General features: G+C 42.9%; 1 protein-coding gene across 8 annotated transcripts in view; it reads right to left on the bottom strand.

Moving 5' to 3' along the window:
• The window catches only part of Patj (PATJ, crumbs cell polarity complex component), a 302745-nt gene that overhangs the window by 129880 nt on the left and 157271 nt on the right, over positions 1-15594 (bottom strand). The window lies entirely within an intron of this gene.

Genomic DNA, 15594 nt, shown 5'->3' with positions numbered 1-15594 from the left:
GATTGCTCACTTCTCCTTCTCGTTCCTGTCAGCTCAGCCTTTCACGGACTGTTTTTCCTTCAGGCCCTTACCAAAATGAAGGGAAATCAAGGTCTCAAGCTTCTACCTTGCCAGGAAGGATTAGAATATTCACTAACAGTGATGCATGAATAAAGGATTTAGTTTTAGAGGTAAAATATGAAACTCATGAGAGTAGAAATGACTGTTCAGAAAAAAATCAAGAATTTATTATACTTAAAATAAAGTTATATAAAAGTATAAGTTTGTCAAACTAGGAGGTGAATTCAAGGCCACGTGCGTGACTGGCAAGAACTTTTCTATTTGCCGGCAGCTCTTCCCCTAAAATATACTCTTAAAAAAATATAGAAACAGCACAAGTAACATTCAATAAATGAGTAAAAAGAAGGGAAATTAAGGATGCCTGTTTAGCTGTCAGATCTAGATCCACAAATGCCCACACAGCCATCAATCAGTGCAATGTTTTATCTCCTGGGGTTATATTTCTCCTTCACTATGTTGAAGGTCTTAATGGTCATGGTTTATGTGTTCAACATCCATCTTTCCATCTTCTATTTCACCTTGTCTGCTGGCTACTTTTTTTTTAAATCAACATGACACAATGTAACATCACCTGGGAAGAGAAAATGGCCCCAAGAGACTGGCTTCTAGGCAAGTCTATGTATAGATTGATGTTCAGGGGCCAGCCCAGGGGTGATGCCAGCCCCAGCCAGGTGACCTGGGGCTATATAAGAAAGCAGGCTGCTCAGGTCTTGAGGAGCAAGCTAGCAATCAGCAGTGAGCTCTGCTTCAGGTCCTGCCCTGATTTTCCCTCAGGATAGACTACAAACCAAATGCTGAAATAAACCCTTTTCCCCCAAGCTGCTTTTGGTCGTGGGGTTTGTCACAGCACAGACAGCAAGCTAGGCAGCCCTGTCACGTCTACACTATGGTCTACACCAGCATCCTGGATCCGCACAACAAAACCACACGAGTACACCAGCAGAGAGAATACCACTCGGGCTTGCATCTCACACAGCACCAGCCCAGAAAGTACATCAAAGAAGTGAAAAGGGAAAACAAACACTGACAGTTTTCTTTATGTGAGAATGGCTACAGGTCACTGTGCCACGAAGTACATGCTGGAGGATGGAAACATTCATATGACAAGCTGAAAGTGACAGGTGCTTTAGGATGCAGGAAGCTGAGGCAGGGGGATCTCCACTTCAACGCCAGTCTAAGCCACATATTAAGGTCCCATTTTAAAAGACAAAGAAGAAAACACAAGCAAATAAACGAAAACCAAAGATATTAATATATATATGAAAACACAAACAAATAAACAAAAAACAAACATATATTATATATATATATATGAAAACACAAACAAATAAACAAAAAACAAAGATGTATTTACATATACATATATTTTCATTCCACTTTTAGGGCCGACATGATAGCTATTGAACCTGAGGATCAGTGATTGATAAGGCTGTATGGGCCATGATCTCAAAGGCGCCTCTTGTTTCTGACCCAGTGCAGTGGTTTCAGGCCTGCTCCTGGGTTGGAGATCCCAACTGTGGTTCTCGTGTTTCCACCGATGTTACCTACTTGACCTACTGAGCACCCTCCCCCCATGCCGTGTCATTTGTCAACGCTGGTATGATTTTATTTTGCTGCTGCTCTTCACTGCAAATTTAACAAAGAGAAGCTGTTCATTGCAGCATTTCTCCTAGCCCATGCTGGCTTCGCACTCAGTATGTGTCTGAGGATGATCTTGAACTCCTGTCCGGGGCAACACTTATGCCTAGCACAATCCTGACTTTTCCCTCCCCTGGCAGAGAGATTCAGCAAGAAACGAAGATTGTGCTCTTATGAAACTTGTTATGTAATCACCAATTTATGGTTTAGATCTGAAATGGCCCCACAGCTTCTGCTTGAGGACTTGGCTCTGTAATGGGACTGAGCCAGGGCGTGGGACCTGACTGGATCATGGCTCTCATTGAATCAGGGAAGTAGTCCATCATGGAGTCAGAGCTTAAGTGAATCAGAGGAAAGGGTTTTGTTATAAAACGCAAACCCTTTTTGCTTCCTGCCACCTTGAAACCATTTAATATGATTCAAGCTAAGACCATATTCTGAAGACAGTTAAAAATTAGGAAATCTTTTACAGAAAATCACCATGGCAGTAGCCTAAAGGATAAAGTTCAAAAATGATGTTAATAGAGAGAGATAGCTATGCATTTTTTTTAGAATTAAAGATAAAACAGCTGATAAAATAGGATACTTTCTGTTGTTGATTTTAGTTTTTATGACTAGTCACACTTCTATTCTACCAACTCTCTAATCTCTTACAATAGCACTTTCTTTTTCTTAGATTTTCTATTAAATGGTAGTTTTATCTATGATAAATGCTAAATTTGTTAGTGCAGTAAACATTCACTAGCAAAAAGAGCTTTATGGCAATTTTTTTTTTTTTTTGGTTCTTTTTTTCGGAGCTGGGGACCGAACCCAGGGCCTTGTGCTTCCTAGGCAAGCGCCCTACCACTGAGCTAAATCCCCAGCCCCGGCAATTTTTAAAGTAGCCATATCTTGACTTTGGAGAACCCCTTACACACCTATACAGTAAAGTTCTGTTCCTCAGAGCAGTGCGATTGGGAGGTTATATGAGCCTTAAGAGGTGAGGAAATAGGAACTCTTCAAGCCATGGCCATCCGAGAGAGCACCTTCTATGTCACTGCTATAAAGTACTTACTGTAGGAGCGCAAGGAGTGAGTCAGCTGACCCTAAAGTGAAGCTTCTAAACATGCAAGCCAAACGAAGCTCTTTTATTACATTGATTATATCAGATACTTGTTACGATAATAAACACCAAATGGTGCTCTGTGCACCGGTTATAAAGTTGTACCTTACTATGTCAGAATCTTCAGCAAACATTTAATAGCACAATAGTTGCTATCTTGTCTTCTGATTCATTGCCAATACTCGAAAATGCTAATTGTTTCCAGCCTCATCCATGGACCTGCAGACTTTATGTTATAGGCAATCGTGTGAATGTACCATGTTTTCACTATTATTCTGTTGACCGACACCTAGGCTGTTGGTATCTCATGGCTACGGTGACTAGAGTAGCAGTGAGCGTGGGTGGAAAAGCATCTCTACAGCAGGATGGAGAGTGATAGGGGTGCGTGCCCAAAGGAGCATTAAATTCCTATATTTAATTTTTCAAGGAACCTTCACACCAACTTCAGTTTACACTCCACCCCCACAACAGTGGTCAAGTACTATTTACTCCCTACAGCCACACCAGCATTTGGTGCCTTTCTTTTTTAATCTTACCTATTCTGACTGGGGTAAGATGAAATATCAAAGTTGTTTTTATTCTCATTTCCTAGAAGGCTAGAGAGTTGGGCTTTTTTTTTTTTTTTTTTTTTTTTTTTTTTTTTTTTTTACTATCTCAGGCATCTGTAAACTAAGTGTAACTGTGAAAGTAAACAAACTTCGGGAAACTTTTAAGCGTTTAGCTGATATAAATGAACTTAGGAAGTATTCGCCATCCACGACAGGTTTGAAGAGTAAAGTAAGAACACATTCTAATTAGACCATAGCCCACTGCTTTGATACACAGAGCAAAGCAGCAGCTGGTCGCCCACTTGAACTCTATCAATGTTAGCTTTCCCTGCTGTTGTACATGGCTAAACACATGCACATGCAAATTCTACATGCTTTATATGCTGGCTCTTTATGAAACACACAGAGATGTGCAGTGAGAAAATCCACAGGAAATCACATTACTGTGCTATTTTACAGCAGCAGCAGCACCACCACCAAAACTCACCCGATTGATCTGAGAAAGAAAAAAAGCAGACTCCATTGCTTAGCTTGTAAGTCAGTAATGACAAGGACGCTCCTTTGGTATCCAAGGGGCAGAACCAACTATGCTAAGCCCAGGCACACTGTATGAACGATGAATGCACTCTGAGAGTCCACGTTGGGGTGGGGTGGACAGAGTGGAGTTTTAAATGCCTGCCGAGTCACTGTGTCTCTCATTTATGGGTCTGTTTACATGGCAAACCTATCTATAAATGTAAGGTTTTCTTAAGAGCACAGGTTCCCTAAAATAACCTCAAATCCAGGTGTCCAAATAATGCAGAGGGAAGAGAAAATTATGATCTTATTTTCAATGCTCAGTTAAGGATGTCGAAAATTAATTTTGAATTGATGACAAAGCTGTTCTTTTCTTCTTAATTTTGTCTGCCATTCAGAAATTGCCATTTGAAAGTAAGTAACATTTCTCTCACAATGACGTTAAGAAGAAACAAAAAATGAAAAACACTCAGTCTCCACTGGGAGTCCTGAAGAAAAGGACAACAGCCCTTCTCTACTGTCCAGGTTGCTTCTCTGAGTTAGAGTACCAAGTGAGAGTACCAAGTGAGAGTACCAAGCACAGCTCCTCGAGAGGCCCAAGGGACCCCTGCAGGACCAGTGCTGCCTGTGGATCCAAACCACAGAGACAGCTTGAAAACTCACAGTCAAGTTGCTCCAGTTAGGGACGGTGAAAGTTCTGTGTAGGGATTGCTGTAGCCTGTCAGCGAACTTAAAGCTAGGGTAGCCAAACATCATTAAAAGTGGTAAATCTTTCATGTTTTTTAAACATATACATACAAAGCCTTACTGTTAATCTAATGGACCTCAGAAATTGGTTCTTATATTAGTCATGTAGGATTTAAAATGGAGATTCATGGACAGGATCCTTCCGGTCTCCACCTGAGCCCTGAAGCTAAGGCTGTCCCATGACCCTCCAGGCTCAAATCCCACCCGGAGAGAGAGCGGATTTCCCAGGAGTGCTGTCGCTCCTAAGCTCATAGGTGAGACCACCACTTTTGCTCCAATAACTGGCCAAAGAGGGACCCACCAGAAGTGCACAGAGCACAGGAATCAGGGAGCAGCCAAGAACAGGAGCTTTCCAGTTTCTATTAGCACCCCAGAGCTAACCCTGTGATACAACTCTTCACACCCAAGTCCCTCCTAGACCAACAGAACTGGTCTCCCAGGAGGGCTGACACACCTAAGAGCACAGGCTCACAGGCCCACAGGAGGGACACACTCCAGTCAGAGACAGCAAGACCACCTAACACCAGAGAAGACCAAAATGTGGATGCTTCAGCCCTTCTTAGAAGGGGGAACAGAATACTCATGGGAGGTAGAGGGTGGGAGGGACTTGGGAGGAACAGAGGAGGGGGAGGGGGGAAGGGTGGCAGGACCAGGTATGGGAGGAGGGAGAGAGAGAGAGAGAGAGAGAGAGAGAGAGAGAGAGAGAGGCGATATACAGAGGGTCAGGAATTTGAACAGAGGTGTGTAGCACTGGGGGATGGGGAACTGAGAGTAGCCACCAGCAAGTCCCAGATGCCAGGAAAGCAAGAGGCTCCCAGAGCCCAACAGGGATGACATTAGCTGAAATGCCCAACAAAGGGGAGGGAGAACCTGTAAAGACCATATCAGGAGGTTAGGCAAAGCAGGGGATGGGGCCACCCATTCATCTCCAAATTTTAAACCCAGAAGGGCTCCTGTCTAAAGGAAATACAGGGACAAAGAGTGGAGCAGAAACTGAAAGAAAGGCCATCCAGAGACTGCCCCACCTGGGGATTCATCCCATATACAGACACCAAATCCAGTCACTATTGCGGATGCCAAGAAGTGCTTGATCACAGGAGCCTGATATGAATGTCTCCTGAGAGGCTCTGCTAGAGCCTGACAAATACAGAGTCAGATGCTCACAGCCAACCATTGGATTGAGCCCAAGGACCCGAAAGGAGGAGTCAGAGAAAGGACTGGAGGAGCTGAAGTGGTTTGCAACCCCATAGGAAGAACAACAATACCAACCAACCAGAACTCCCCCAGAGCTCTCAGGGACTAAACCACCAACCAAAGATTACACATGGAGGGACCCATGGCTCCAGCCACATATGTAGCACAGAATGTCTGGTATCAATAAAAGAAGAACCCTTGGTTCTGTGAAGGCTTGTTTCCCGGTATAGGGGAATGTAGGGTGGTGAGATGGGAGTGGGTGGGTGGCAGAGACTCTCATAGAACCAGGGGGAGGGGGCTGGGATAGGGGTTTTCCAGAGGGAAAACCAGGAAAGGGGATAACATCTGAAATGTAAATACACAAAATATCCAATAAAAATGTAGATTTATTACCCTTACTTTGTGAGGTTAGGTTAAAAACTCCAGCCTGAGTTTTTAATGCCACAGTTATATACCCACTGAGTCAATGGACAAATATTAACGGAATCCACTTCACATTCAAGTTGTAAAACAAAAGGAATTCATTCCATGAAACCTGTCACATGCATACACATGACTGGTTACAACTGAGAAATAAAAGCTTCGAGAAAAAACCTAGAGGCTGAAACTATTTATTTATTTTAATTTATTCCGTGTCCTCCCCATTCCCAGGAATCAAGCTCAGAGCCTTACATATGTGATGATACCCAACCTTGCAGCCACATCTCTAGTTGCCACCCATGTATTTAGTGCAGTCAACTAAAGATAAGACTAGCTGGTACATGGTGCTGGAGCCACGGGGGCCTCTTCCAACAGTTCTGCATCTAGGTTGCTCCAGTGCTGACGTACTTAATGCTAACGGACGAGCTAGTCAACTTCAAGTAGCCCCATGGCTTTCTCACTTTTGTAGACAGATGGAGTAAGTTCAAACAGAAGCTCGGCAGAGCAAACCTGGCACTAGAGTGGAGCATTCTTCCATCATTTGAGGTTTCACTCCATTCTCTTCCCTGGTAGAAACGAACTATCATCTCTGCACTCCAGACTCCAGAAAGAAGGCTCAAGTATTAAGCCCCTCGAGGGTGAGCATCTGGCAGACGATAAGGATGTCGCTCAGCCTTAACTGGTTTCCTGCTCATCCAGCCCACTGCTGCCAGTGCCCACGTCACACCTTTGGTGTGCCAAGCTCAGGCTACACCTGCTGAGAGGCACAAGCATAGGCTGCCCTCAGGTTCTTCAACACTCGCTACCATCCCAACACCACTCCCAACAGACAGAAAGTCCATTTCGGATCTACAATCATCCAGTGGTTCCAGAGAATGCCTCTTTCACTTAAAAGTGGCACAATTTCATCTTTAGACATAGATTCAAAATACATTAGTGTTGCTAGAAAAACAAATTATTATATGGACATTTTCTCTTGAAATATACTCTACTAGGGATGAGGTGGTAGAGTTCAGTGGCAGAGTGTGCTTTGCACATACTAGGCCTGGCTTCAATTCCTAGCATCTCTCCAAAGGGAGCTTAAACTTTTCACCCACTAGGAAGAACACCAGATGACCAAATGCATGCTCAGCAGGGCATGGCTAACATCTCACGCCCAGCATTTATGTCATCCTATAACTTATTCTTAGACTCCCAGCTTGAAGAGGATTAAAAGACGACGATCCTGCTTCTTTGATATACTGATTTCTGTGTCTTCCCCATCCCTGAGAGAGATGAGGAAAATCATGTAACTGAATTTTGTTTTACAGATAAAGAAGACTTTAGAGGAAAGACCTTATTATAAAAGGCTATGAAGTTAGCATATCAAAAAATTAAAGAGAATTGCTTTCTATCAAATCATCTTACATTCACCTAATACTGTTTTTAAGACTGACTTTAGTATTCTCCCTCACTTGAGGTGCTTTGTTTAGAAACCCTACATTTTCCCAATAGCTCCTTACATGAAGGAGACCTCACCACTGGCTCTGCCTCTGAGTTCTTCCCACACAGATAGCATGACTGACAGGTAGCTGAGAGGATCTGGCCAGAGTTCCATTGGGTCTCCTGCACCCATGGGGTCCAATCTGTTCAGGTTGCCCTTAGACGAGAGGACCTGCAGCTGTTGAGAAGCTCCCTCCACATTTTCTTATTCATTCCTTCCTTCTCTTTGAGACAAGTCCTGCTGTGTGACACAAGCATGAAGCTCAGGATCCTTAAGTCCTCTTTAAGGAGCTGCAACAGTGCTTGCCCAGGCTGCCCACCTGGGGACTGGTCAGTGTAGCTACTGCCAGCGCTCAGAATGCAACATCCCAAACACAGCAGCTTGGCCCACGACAAGGACACTTGGAGAAGCTGATAAAACTGCAGAAGTGAGTCCTGCTACTCAGTCCCTCATACTGCAACCAGAACTCCTCCTTCTTGAATGAAGCCAAGGAAGGTCCCTCCCTCTCTGACCTACTCCTTCTCCTCTTACCTGAGGGAAAGAACTAGGGAGCCAAGAACCGGAGAACAGGGCATATAGAATTCTGCCTAGTCTGGCACCATTAGACTACATCCCCTATCTTCCAATCATCTTTCTCTTTGTCTGCCTTTAAAGACAGTATTCTGAGATCATCATTTCTGTAGGAACTGGTGTCAGATGAAATTTTAACTCAGTAGATATTGTGAGTGGGCCCAGAGAAACGGTTTAGAAGGTAAAAATGCTTATTGCTAAACCTGGCAACCGAGCTCAGTCCCCAGGACCCACATCACAGTAACAGAGAGCCAACTCATCCACGCACTCCTCTGACCTCCACATGTGCCCCACAGCACGTGAATAATACATAGTAAAAAGATAGTTCTTTCCCCACATACTACACGTTAAATGTGGTGCTGCTGTGAAAAGAAATAGTGACTGGGCCCCAGCTGTTGAGATTCCACACTAGTGCGCCTGGGCAATGCTTATGAATTTGTTACCAGGAAAAGGATGTGACTCTTGTGGGTCACCACAGAATCCTCTCCCATGCAATGCAGTACATTTTCCAGTAAAGATCATGACAGTCAATCATGAAAATTCACAGAAATCAGGTTGAAGGCAGCCCTTCACAAGTAGCATCTCAACAAAATTTCCTGTCTCTACCACCATGACTCAGGATTAAATATGAGGTTCCTTTGGGCCATACAATGAAGAACTTCAGAACCCTAACCATTTCTCTCTTCCTCCCTACATCCAATTACATCTTTCACCTATCCCAGAGCCAAGCAATTTCTAGTAATCGAATTCTACTCACTAGGTTTAATGTAAGGTTAACTATAGTTTCAAATGGGGAAAAGAAGTTAAGTTACCATGTTGGTCAACCATCAAATTCAGTCCATATCTTTGAAACATCAAGGCAACATTCACTAGCTCTGAAGTTTCAATTCTATGCTGCCAGTCAGCACAAACAGCTCTGGAGCGTCAGACACGTGGTTTTGCAGCAAGGGAACTCCATGTGGGGCTGAGCACAGGCTACCACAATTCCTTTCCGTGACAACTAGCATGGACAATGTATTGTTTTCAAGTGGTAGAATAGCGTAATATCTATCTATCTATCTATCTATCTATCTATCTATCTATCTATCTATCTATTATATATCCCCAGACATACCAAATCACACATTAAATAGTGGTTTTAAGCAACAAGAGTGTCACAATGATGCAGGATCTTAACCATATCTGCTTCTATTTTGTGTTATTCACTGTGGTGGTGGGGTGAACCCAGGCTTCATATATCCATGCTAGACATGTACCCAACCATTGAGAAACCAGCTTGGTTATAGCATCCTTTTGTTTGTTTGTTTGTTTATCATTTATTTATTTTTTGAGACCATGTCTTTGCATTGCCTATGTGCCTGAAGAATTTCTCGAATTCAAGAGTCTACCCCTACCAGCCAAGAAGCTGAGACCATGGGTATACCCAAGAGCAAATTCTCAATTGTTCTGTTGACCTTTTTATTGCGTGCAGAACAAGCTCACTGCTTCCCAACAATACAGAGCTTGGCAACTGAGAAAATGGCAGAAACAAGGCTACTCACCACCCTGAAACAGGCAGTAAGGCCTAGAAAGGTTTTCTGATCAACCCTCAAGCGGTTGTTAGGGTCACTGCAGAGATGCCCTGTATACACCAGGGCAAGGAGCATGTTTACCTGAAAACACAGGGCCTCAGAGACAGCCCTGCACAAACACATTGCCCACCCCACCCCGTTTATCATGATCAGAACCCACTCCAAGATTATCTATTTCTGTATTAAGCCCATTCCTTTCTTTGAACTTATTTCCTTTTAAAAGTTCCCATATCACACAAAATCGTATTCAATAAAGCTGTTTGCTTTCTTCAGTTCTGTACCAGGACCTAAGATGGAAAGATATTGCTTCTCTATACACTTTCAAAACACCAGGGAAGCAGCTATGGTTCCCATTTCAAACAACCTGGATGCCCTTCCACTTCTAACAAGAGAAGAGATGAGGAAATAAGTCACCAAGTTCCCTCTACTCCAGGCTCGCTCACACACCCTGAATGAACATCAGATCAGCATAATCGGATAGAACAGTTTTATAGCTCTGTTCAGCAGTCAAGTTTGTTTTAAACTTGGCTTTTTCTACCCCTGTGACGTTATTTGGAAAAACAATAACAAAAACAACACCCCCACCCCCGCTCCCAAATCTCCAGTTGCTCATAATTCTCTATCAACACACCAGATGTCTTTCCCTTGTCCAAGAAAGCCAGAAGGATTTCTCTAGTGGGTCTTGGAGTGCTTTGCCCTCATCACAGGATATTAGGTGTTGCTAAGTAACAAAGCCTTTCTCCCAGAAAGACACTTAATTCAAGCCACTGCCTAGTGCTTTAATAGCAAACGCTCGATGCACTGGAATAGAGGCTCAGAGCAGTCTCAGATGGCTTAGCTGCTTGATCTGCTTCCATAACAAAGAGGCCAATGGCGCAAGGCTGTGATTTAAACATTTCTGCCTATGCACTAAGTACAATAATGTCACTTGTGAGAATCAGTTATGATGAAAGTCCCAGTCTGTTTTTCTTATTTAATAAACAACTTTTAATTTTCGGAGTTAGTGCATCCAGGCTTGAAAAGTAAAAATATCTGAAGGAGAACAACAGCAAATCAGAAGAAACAAAATCGTAGCTCAATGGGTATAAAATTAACTCAAATAAATCAGTAGTCTTCCTCTACACAAAAGAGAAACAAGCCGAGAAAGAAATTAGGGAAATGACACCCTTCATAATAGACCCAAACAATATAAAGTACCTCGGTGTGACTTTAACCAAGCAAGTAAAAGATCTGTACAATAAGAACTTCAAGACTCTGAAGAAAGAAATTGAAGACATCAGAAGATGGAAAGATCTCCCATGCTCATGGATTGGCAGGATTAATATAGTAAAAATGGCCATTTTACCAAAAGCAATCTACAGATTCAATGCAATCCCCATCAAAATACCAATCCAATTCTTCAAAGAGTTAGACAGAACAATTTGCAAATTCATCTGGAATAACAAAAAACCCAGGATAGCTAAAACTATCCTCAACAATAAAAGGACTTCAGGGGGAATCACTATCCCTGAACTCAAGCAGTATTACAGAGCAATAGTGATAAAAACTGCATGGTATTGGTACAGAGACAGACAGATAGACCAATGGTACAGAATTGAAGACCCAGAAATGAACCCACACACCTGTGGGCACCTGATTTTTGACAAAGGAGCCAAAACCATTCAATGGAAAAAAGATAGCATTTTCAGCAAATGGTGCTGGTTCAACTGGAGGGCAACATGTAGAAGAATGCAAATCAATCCATGCTTATCACCCTGTACAAAGTCCAAGTGGATCAAGGACCTCCACATCAAACCAGATACACTCAAACTAATAGAAGAAAAACTAGGGCAGCATCTCGAATACATGGGCACTGAAAAAAATTTCCTGAACAAAACACCAATGGCTTATGCTCTAAGATCAAGAATCGACAAATGGGATCTCATAAAACTGCAAAGCTTCTGTAAGGCAAAGGACACTGTGGTTAGGACAAAACGGCAGCCAACAGATTGGGAAAAGATCTTTACCAATCCTACAACAGATAAAGGCCTTATATCCAAAATATACAAAGAACTCAAGAAGTTAGACCGCAGGGAGACAAATAACCCTATTAAAAAATGGGGTTCAGAACTAAACAAAGAATTCACAGCTGAGGAATGCCGAATGGCTGAGAAACACCTAAAGAAATGTTCAACATCTTTAGTCATAAGGGAAATGCAAATCAAAACAACCCTGAGGTTTTACCTCACACCAGTGAAAAGGGCTAAGATCAAAAACTCAGGTGACAACAAATGCTGGCGAGGATGTGGAGAAAGAGGAACACTCCTCCATTGTTGGTGGGGTTGCAGACTGGTACAACCATTCTGGAAATCAGTCTGGAGGTTCCTCAGAAAATTGGACATTGAACTACCTGAGGATCCAGCTATACCTCTCTTGGGCATATACCCACAAGATGCCCCAACATATAAAAAAAGACACGTGCTCCACTATGTTCATAGCAGCCTTATTTATAATAGCCAGAAGCTGGAAAGAACCCAGATGCCCTTCAACAGAGGAATGGATATAGAAAATGTGGTACATCTACACAATGGAATATTACTCAGCTATCAAAAACAGTGCCTTTATGAAATTCATAGACAAATGTTTGGAACTGGAAAATATCATCCTGAGTGAGGTAACCCAATCACAGAAAAACACACATGGTATGCACTCATTGATAAGTGGCTATTAGCCCAAATGCTTGAGTTACCCTAGATGCATAGAACACATGAAACTCAAGACGGATGATCAAAATGTGAATGCTTCACTCCTTCTTTAAAAGGGGGAACAAGAATACCCTTGGCAGGGAAGAGAGAGGCAAAGATTAAAACAGAGACTGAAGGAACACCCATTCAGAGCCTGCCCCACATGTGGCTCATACATATACAGCCACCCAATTAGACAAGATGGATGAAGCAAAGAAGTGCAGACCGACAGGAGCCGATGTAGATCGCTCCTGAGAGACACAGCCAGAATACAGCAAATACAGAGGCGAATGCCAGCAGCAAACCACTGAACTGAGAATAGGACCCCCGTTGAAGGAATCAGAGAAAGAACTGGAAGAGCTTGAAGGGGCTCGAGACCCCTTATGAACAACAATGCCAAGCAACTAGAGCTTCCCGGGACTAAGCCACTACCTAAAGACTATACATGGACTGACCCTGGACTCTGACCTCATAGGTAGCAATGAATATCCTAGTAAGAGCACCAGTGGAAGGGGAAGCCCTTGGTCCTGCTAAGACTGAACCCCCAGTGAACTAGATTGTTGTGGGGAGGGCGGCAATGGGGGGAGGGTTGGGAGGGGAACACCCATAAAGAAGGGGAGGGGGAGGAGTTAGGGGGATGTTTGCCCGGAAACCGGGAAAGGGAATAACATTCGAAATGTAAATAAGAAATACTCAAGTTAATAAAAAAAAAATCGTAGCTGAAGTGGCAAATCTCTGGTGAATATTCTCACCAAACAGAAAATGATAACGGCACATTAAAGAAACTGATAGTACAACAAAAAAAGAGGAAGCTATGAAGTATAGCCAATATTTTTGCCAGCATGCGGGCCTGATAATGTTACACAAATCTATACGGGGAACTGACAGTCAACACATGAGACCACTAGCCATGAAAGCAAACGAGTGATGGACATACATGTCGCTCTTACGCGCTGGACAGTGCTCCTGGCATGGACAGCTGACTGCCCTGGCTTTTATGAAAATGTGGATAGGAAGGAATCCTCAGCTTTACCACAAGGAAAGCAAAGCAAGGTAAAAATAACAAATTTCAGCGTGACACAGTGTACTAACGTTGGGCACCCCAGAGAGTTTGCCTCTAGAACCCAGGAGAGAATCTATCCAGAACTACAAAGTATCACAATTTAAAATAATTTCCTTCCCTTTACTCATAAAAATTGAATCTGCATTAGATAAAAAAGAAATAAAAATAAATAAAGTAAGAGAGACAACGTGAGTAAGAATCATTCCTGAAAACATCATATAGTGTATGTGTAAGGACATAGGTGGCCTCCACTAGGAGAGACATCTACAGTTTTCCCATTAGGTACATCAAAATTAAACCAATTGATATGCGACAAAAAACTTACACAAGCTTTATACTAGTAATAAAATTAAAGTGAACCTTTCTTGTTAGACACTATGGTTACTTTTTGGCACACTCTAAATCATGAATTAGAAACTTCACAACATGAATTTACTGTAAAAACAAAACAAAACAAACAATAAGAAAAATGAGGCAAAGAAGCAGACAGACTTGATCAACAGGCTGGGACTGCTTTATTGTACTAAAAGGGCTCAACCTTTCCTTAGGATGAAGGTTGTACAGGCTTGAAGGGGCTGAGGGACAGGTATGCACATGCACATAGTTGCAAATAGACACACACACACAGAGACACATACACGTAGACACACACACACACACACACACACACACACACACACACACACAGAGCTAACAGGAAGTTACAGCTATTCTTTGCAGCTGGACTGGATCTGGGAACATCATTTCCTTGCTTCAGCGTCTCTAGTGCAGGGAGTACAGATGTGTGCCACCGCAGCTGTATTTTTAAGTAGTGTGTGTGTGTGTGTGTGTGTGTGTGTGTGTGTGTGTGTGTGAAGTGACAAAATAACTAGGAATGAAAAGAAAATGTATCGATGCAAAAAATGCAGAAAAACTTGGTTGTTACTGAGTCTGGTAGGATAATACATGTCTTAGTTAGGACTACCATTGCTATGATCAAATACATGACCCAAGAAAGTTTGGGAAAGAAGGGTGTATTTGGTGTTCACTTCCATATTGTAGTCCATTAGTGAAGGAAGTCAGGGCAGGGATTCACTGTGGGAACCTGGAAGAGCTGATGCTGAGGTCACGGAGCGGCGCCACATACTGACTTTCTCACCATAGTTTTTCCAGCCTATTTTTTTCTTGACAGAACCCGGGACCACCAGCCCAGGGGTGGACCCTCACATGATAACTGGGCCCTCTTGCATCAATCACTAAATAAGAAAATGCCCTACAGCTGAAACTAATGGAGACAGTTTCTCAATTGAGGTTCCCTCCTTCTAGATGACTGAAACGTGGCCTGCAGTTGTATCAAGTTGACATAAAACTAGCCAGCATAGTATGTATTCTATATATTCAAGAAAAATGGTGGAATTCACTGTTCTTCTCATGTTTTCAAAAGTCGGAACATCTCACAACTAAAAGACAACAGCACAGGGGTTGGGGATTTAGCTCAGTGGTAGAGCGCTTGTCTAGCAAGCGCAAGGCCCTGGGTTCGGTCCCCAGCTCCGAAAAAAAAAAAAAAAAAGACAACAGCACAAAATCATCTGAACAGCCCTGTAACATACAACTGTTATTTCTTAAAGACTGAGAAGCTGAGGCCAGTGTAAGATCTGGAATCTGCCCAGTGTACAGTTCCTTTGCAACACTCTAGTGGGTCAGGCTTCGGTGTCTGCCCCTCCAAATCCTGTCCACTTCCCACATTAAAGAGTATTCACATCAGCTAGCATAAGGAAGAAAATCTAAACAAATCTCTAGCTTAGAGAAAACAGATAAAAACCATTTACCATCTGACCAGGAAAGGAGCTATGGTTTGATGCTCAGAGCTGCTGATAGAAGCGCAGGGTTGACACTGGGCTGGTGTAGGGCAAACAGTACACAACATGGGACTGGCTGCCTGGAGCTTGGGACTGGAAAAGACAATTCTGGAACTACAGT

Source organism: Rattus norvegicus, chromosome 5 (assembly GCF_036323735.1).
Source record: "Rattus norvegicus strain BN/NHsdMcwi chromosome 5, GRCr8, whole genome shotgun sequence".
In the NCBI taxonomy this organism is placed as follows: Eukaryota; Metazoa; Chordata; class Mammalia; order Rodentia; family Muridae; genus Rattus; species Rattus norvegicus.
This window is presented reverse-complemented; position numbering and strand designations above follow the sequence as displayed.